The sequence below is a fragment of the Perna viridis genome, chromosome 9 (assembly GCF_037379345.1).
Source record: "Perna viridis isolate PV_CMFRI_1.1 ecotype Kerala chromosome 9, ASM3737934v1, whole genome shotgun sequence".
NCBI classification, from domain to species: Eukaryota; Metazoa; Mollusca; class Bivalvia; order Mytilida; family Mytilidae; genus Perna; species Perna viridis.
This window is the reverse complement of record NC_142453.1, coordinates 13,410,180-13,417,306: the sequence shown is the minus strand read 5'-3', so window position 1 is coordinate 13,417,306 and position 7,127 is coordinate 13,410,180. Positions and strand designations below refer to the sequence as shown.

Here is a 7,127-nt window from a genome sequence, read left to right as displayed (position 1 = left end):
AAAGCCAAGATTTTTGTGACTCAGTTGTTTGAGCGTCTAAGTCTTCATGGGACAGCATGTGTGAACAAACTAAACAAATATAGGTGTCATCATGCAGCCCAATGTCTCAACTTTGCAATGGTACCAAGAAATTTGTATTATAGAGAATGACCTTCACTTAATAATGTCTTTAATAATGAACATAAAAAGTAACACATGCTTTGATATAGAACCCAGACCACATATTTTAGTAACCCGGATATGCACATTTAATCATAGAAAAAAAATCATACTCTTTTATGAGTATGGAAAATAAATAATCTAGCTACGTTTATGATACAAATAACCTGTCAGAAATATTTAAGATGTATGAAAACTAGACTATCCAAAGAGTAATCAAGGTAACCAAGGTTATAGCGGTAATTAAAAGAATGTAACCCAAAGACTAGACATGGAAAACAGAGATACACAACAAAGAACATAAAGTAATTAAAATCATACATACAAACTAACAAAAGCAAATGAGCAACTCGGATTCTACTAAAAACTGGGAGCATGGACCAGGTGCACCGGTTAGGTAAGCGTCCTCTTCTTTTCAAGAAACACCCACCGAGTTGCTCTTAAAAGGTCAAGTCCGGGGTAGACGGAAGAGAAAAGGAAAACTATGTCACGTCACAAAGCGAGACAACACTTCTGTTCGAAGATTACATAGCCGAAATATTTCATTATGTTATGTCATGATGTAAAATTGAACTTATTACATAAAGTAAATTAAATTCATATTATAAGATTGAAACTGTTCCGATTTCGATCTTCAATGAAAATCTTGATTTCACCCCAGTTTACGGAACGTTACTCCTGACAAATATACCGGTACCAGGCAATGTAATATTAAGTCCCCGCAAGTACAGAGTATAATACGAACATGTGTATTTTTTTTATTAGTTTTTGATAATTTTATTTGAGAACCCATAAGTATTTCATGTTCACGCTTCCTCGTGTTCTAAATATATATATATGTATATTTTTTTGCCAAAATTAAATATTTTAATTGACCAATGAAAAAATATTGTCCGTACCAGAAAAGCTCCCTTATACTAACCTAGGGCCACTTATTATATACTGTGTATTGTGTCAATGTTTCCATGTAAATCGTTTTATTTCAAAATCCGTAAGACAAAAGAAATTCAGTTATTTTTCAATTATATCGAAGTCATTCACCTGCGTCGACACGTGTGTCACGAGTCACCGAACCATGTGAAGATAAAAGAAGCCGCCCATGCTTTCTCTTAGCCATAATTCTGTCTACCGGGTTTGTTTATTGATATAACCCAAAGGCAAAAAAAGAACGATACACAGAGTGTCACTATTTCAATGTACCCTCCTGTTCAAGTACTAAAACTGGTGTGCAAAGTAGTTGTGTATCTGCCACGCGGGGTATGTATGCCTAACGAAAATGAAAAGCTGACAGAAAACGACAAGAACTTCAGTTTTCTTACTTTCTAAACACGAATATTGCACCTATACACAGATCAGAGTACCACTCTGCATCATATATTCAAGCTATTTTCGAAGATTTATTAATTTTTTGCGGGTACGCGTAAACATTTTCAGTGTACCCAAATGGCGATTGAGAACCAATGATGAGCATTGGTCTCTTCCATGCCTGCACTACTTTTGCCATTCCAGAATTAGTGGAGGAACGTCAACGGTACGGAACTAGAGCTGCTATGGAGTTTGGCCAGTCGAGTGAGAAAGAAAATTATCGCTAGTTTCTATGTCCTCGCGTGACATACACGCAACAGCGTAGGAATATTGGACGACCCAAATAACCGTCTGTTTGTTTACTGCGTATGAAATAATGGCTGATTTGTGGCAATATTTTCTAGTTTTTCTAGTTCCATTTACAATGGCAAATGATTAAATACAGTAACTTACCCAATTAGAATGAATAAATCCCAAAATTATTCCACAAATTTTAAACGCGACCGTCATAGTTAACCGATTTTTTTTCAAAAAATGTGTATCACAGCTGCACAACACACGTGACGTCACGTAGCACGTCGCCGAAAGGAAATTAAAAAAAACTAACATATTTAGGTCAGGAAAACTGAAAATAAAAAAATTAATACCTTACAATTAGAAAAACAGCGACAAACAGATTATTAAATATTTTTCCAACTCGCAGGAGTTTCTCATGCTTATCTCGTCTAGCGACAAAGCCGCATTAGCTGTCATTTTCGTAAATTTTTGTTTCTTTAATAACAAATCTGACTGCAAAGCGAAAGTCACGGTCGTAGCACACCCTTTAACAAACTGAGGCAAAGGGGGGTCTTTTTGAAAATCAAACTGCAAACTCGCCAAATCCTGACAGGAAAATAATGGAATGTTAAGCTTATTTATACCAAAAACAAACACAAAATGATTGAAATCTGGTGTTTTAATAACTAGTTTTGTTTTAATACGGTAAACAGAGTGAACAAAACAACATCAATTTTTGTCTTCGTCTCTATTCAGCCAGAACTTTCCAATTCTGCGATGACCAGAACTGTCAAATTTTAACAGCACACGTTCTCTTTCAATTTCAAAGTCGTTTCTATGCACATGAAGCATTGCAAGTCCACAAAGTCTTTCTCCACTCATTGATGCACGTTCCCAGGTTTTCAGATGCCTCAAACGGGAAAAAGATCTGTAAGCGGAAGAGTAAGTAGAAGTTGAAATATAACAAATATATTTGGGTATAAGTCTTTGTCAGCAAGCTTAATAGCTTCTTTAGGTTTCCTTCATCTTGCATTCTAACTGTTCTCTTTACCCATCTTTCAATTTCACATTTAAATTCTTCCCAGTTGATCACATCTGGAAAGCATTAGATCAGACGTAAGCTTGCTAACATGCTTTGGTATTAGATAAAATCCGTACATCTGATTTTTTACTTCATCAGGAAACCTGCGTCTCATTTCATTGATGACGTGATCCATGAACGGAAAAAATAAATTTACTCTCCAGTGCTGTTCTGCAGTTGTGGTAGCTGCATTTTCTCTATGGACTTGGCGACCAACTCGTCTTCGTGGCATAAGATCTATCTCAATTGCATCAGTAATAGTTGCACTACGTCTATAAAGCTCTGAAAACTGTTCGTCTGTTCTCTTTTCCTGCAGTAACTCCAGAAGAATTTTTGATTCCTCAAAAGCATCAACCATGTTGCAGTCTGACTTTTGAAGAAACAAAGTTAAAGGCTTTATACTACTCAAAACAAAATGGGCGACTACTACTGCAACAATACATTCCGGATCTTCCAGATAGCGTCGATGGCCACTTGCATTTGTTATTGCTTCACTTGTGCTTACATTTTAAATTTCGGTCAAGGCAGCATGTACAGATTTATAGTTTGCTAAATGTGATGAAATGGTGTCTACTCTTGCTGTCCACCTAGTTTTGCATAATCTTTTCACCGAAGCATCTATTCCTTTTTTCAAACGTTTTATATCATGGCTTTCCTCTTCATTTTCTAAGCCTTCTAGCATGTCATCTACTAATTTTGAATTACCGGTAAAGGAATTTAGAATGGTTTTACGCTTTGCAGAGGCACACAAGAAACATGTCATTTGACCAACTGATGACATTAAATTTCTGATCTGGCGCACATCTTTGCAACTTTGGGTCACCACTAGGTTAAGATTATGGGACTTGCAGTGAACGAAAGGTGCATTTGGGCACTGCTCGCGTATGCGCTCTTGGACTCCTGATACATGTCCACTCATAACCGATGCTCCATCGTAGCCTTGTCCTCAAAACTTCTCCAGTGGTAATCCCCTTTTTTCCAGATAACTTACAATTGCGTCAGCAATATGTTCAGCGCCAACTTCCAAAAGTTCTATAAATCCCAAAAAGTCCTCTAGCACTTCGTAGGAGGTACTATCTAAATATCTGATGCATAACGAGAGTTGTTCTCTCACGGAAACATTAGTAGTTTCATCTGCCATTATTGAATAAAATCCAGACATTTTACAATTTTTCAAAATTCGATCTCTTATTTCATATTCACAGCATTGTATCAATTCATTCTGAATTTGGGGTGATAGGTAGGTCATTGACTTTTGTGCTGTTTCAAGATGATCTTTTAATACTGTATCAAAGTTAGATTTCCAATTGATAAAAAATTGAAAGTTTCCATCTTCTTGACGAGTACTTTTATCCAAATTTCCCCTTAATGCAATATTTCTCTGTCCTAAAATAATTATGACATCAATTATAGAAAGAAGGTTATCATGATTTCTCTTAACCTTGTTTTCATTAGGCTTGGCTTAAAGATGAACAGATACTAGGTTTTTTTCCTTCACATTCGGAAATAAAGTTCTTAGCCTTCTCAACTGCATCCTTATGATCAACCGATTCGTCATGTGCTTTTAAACTTGATCTTTTGTTACCTACTGCATTTTTCCAGTCCCTGAAACCTTTACTGCTAAAAAGTCCACCTTTATCCCCATATACAACACAGTATTTACAGTATGCAGAATCTTCAGTAAAAGAATATCTTAACCATGGAAACTAGGACTCCCAAGAAGGTAGATATCGTCTTCCTTTTGTTTTCGGGTAAACTTAAGATGATTTGTCAGTATCTTTTAGCATTGCCAATTTTTGAGAATCTGTAGGTCGTTCCTCAAGAAGAAATATAGATGGATCAAGCCCTCTTTCTCTGCTTGTTGATATAGGATTCAAAACATTTTCACCTGTGCTCGTCCCTGGGTTTTCACTTGTTCCCAGATAGGGGTCATTTTGAACACATGTAGGCATGTCTTCAGCGTGAGATTGACTACTAGATGGATTTGTTTCATCAGTATCGGAATGATCATCTACAAAAGAAAATGGTACAAATACACATGTCTTTAGGATTGCAAATTTTTTTTTTATAGAAAATCACGTTCATCTAAAAGTATTTAAGCAAACAAAAACACGCAGGTTAACATCCAAATTACATGACTTTTGAACAGAAGAAAAGAGAAGATATATGATTATTTTATCATTATAATCATCATCATTATAATAATTATTATTATTATTATTATTATTATTATTATTATTTAAAAAAAGATTGAATGCTGAATAATTGGACAGTAAAACCGATTATCACTTGTTGATCAGTGACTTTTTAAGGAAAACATTAATGATCAACATACCGTTGTATCAGACTTAGCAATACGTGATTAGTTTTAATATGTATAGGACCGATTTATATCCATATCAAGTTACCTTTGTCCTCTGTTTTTCTCTTGAGAGAACCCGTCCTCAGCCAGTTTCGAAGAGACATTTTAGATTTTACCTTTTCCGCGGGAACTGTATTCGGAATGCTACTAAGTTTACCCTCGTCACTGTGGATAATATTTCTGTCAATACTGCCGAATAAACAAGCACTGTATGTAACGTGACAGTATTTAATTATTGGTTGCATCACGCATATTTTACAACTGAAAGCAAAGTATTTTGAGAAAGAAAAGACTTTGATCGTCGTTTCAAAAGTGAGGCATATGCCTCATTTGCCTCCATTACGCTACGGCCGTGAAAGTGGTTATTCAACGACAAGGAAGACCGACGGACTCAAGCCGTAAAAGATAACAGTTCGAATATGATGCAAGGATCCATTCGAAATTATATATATATTAAGTATTGTAATATAATGTGGCTCAAATATGTCATTATTTATTCGAAAACTAATCAAGAAATAGATGAAATGAAATGAAAACAATACACGTGCTCACCTGGGTATCCGTTATTATTATTATTATTTTTTTACCAAGGTTGAAGTATTTTAACCCAGTTGTATGCCCTGTCGGCAATCTCCGGAAGTAATGGCGAAAAATAATTAGACCAGAGCTATTGATCTTCTCAGATTAGAAAAAAAAGCGTTGTATTCACAATATTCTGTAGGTATTATTGACATTTATTGCTTCAATTGCCTTTCTACAAACTTATTTCATTGAATCAGCAAAATTCAGTAGAATCAAAACTGAACAAATTTGGCAGCTAATGCAGCTTTAATTAAATAATCTAATAATAGCAAAGTGATTACACCGTTCACAAAATAAAATCTAAATCAGATAGACCAAGGATTTTAAATATTTTCAAAACTCCTTGGTATACTGACAAAGCGAGAAAATGTGTCATCTCTCTTTTTATCAATTTAGCAGTCGCCAGATCCTTTAGATTTGTAAAGCAAGTTAGCATCTGCAATTATCTAACACTATCACAGGAAAATAGTCTTATTGGCATACCCCATTATGGTTCAAAATGCAGATACACACGTAGTAGCAATTATCGCCTTTTAGATAATTGGATTTAACGCGGCTGCTGCTGCAAGTGCTAACCTTTATCGTCCAGGTTTAAAAGTTTGATTGGCGTTTTTGGCCTGCACCCACAGAGCCAATTCGGATTTTCTTACTTGACGCTGCCAGTTTATCACAGTTTGTCTTGGTAATTGGATTTAGGAATTTATATCGCCACTATAACATTATAATTACCAGTTTTTATCATTAATTTAAAATTTGAATTCGTGTTCGATAAAGCAAGAAATCAAGTAAGAAATCACCCAAAGGACGAAGTTCGCCATCCCAGGAAAATGATTAAGGAGGAGGAACGCATTGAGCTTGGGGACAAATGAATCGAGGAAGCGTAAATGGACAGAGCCTGCAGATTCTACTTTTAGCGAAACTGAAACAGGTGAGTTCGTAATTGATTTCTGTTAGTTAGTCAGGAAACCAGTGACTTGCGGGAAAAACCACCTCAAGCATTTAGTCACTGATTAGGTTTTTCTCAACACGAATCAAGCATACAAGGAAGCATATATGACCATATTGGTTACTTCATTCCATGTAAACCAAAACAAAAAGTCTGGAGAACGAATTTGTCGATCTTAACATCATCATTAAATCTCTAACAGAGATGGTGAAGTTGTGGTTAGGGACGGACACATGCAAGTCGAATCCTCCCCTTTCCGTCCTATAACTAACATTTATTCTTGGACAAGCGCGATCATGATATACATGATCGTAATATAGAAAAGATTAAAGACTAGACATATCCCATGAAATACTGAAATACCTCCGTGACATTCGATTCACGGCAAGTAAATCAACGGATTGGGCCACATATGA

General features: G+C 35.7%; 1 pseudogene; it reads right to left on the bottom strand.

Moving 5' to 3' along the window:
• Positions 1 to 2,469: 2,469 nt before the first annotated feature.
• On the bottom strand, positions 2,470 to 5,287 carry LOC148606856 (zinc finger MYM-type protein 1-like; annotated as a pseudogene).
• Positions 5,288 to 7,127: the final 1,840 nt, after the last annotated feature.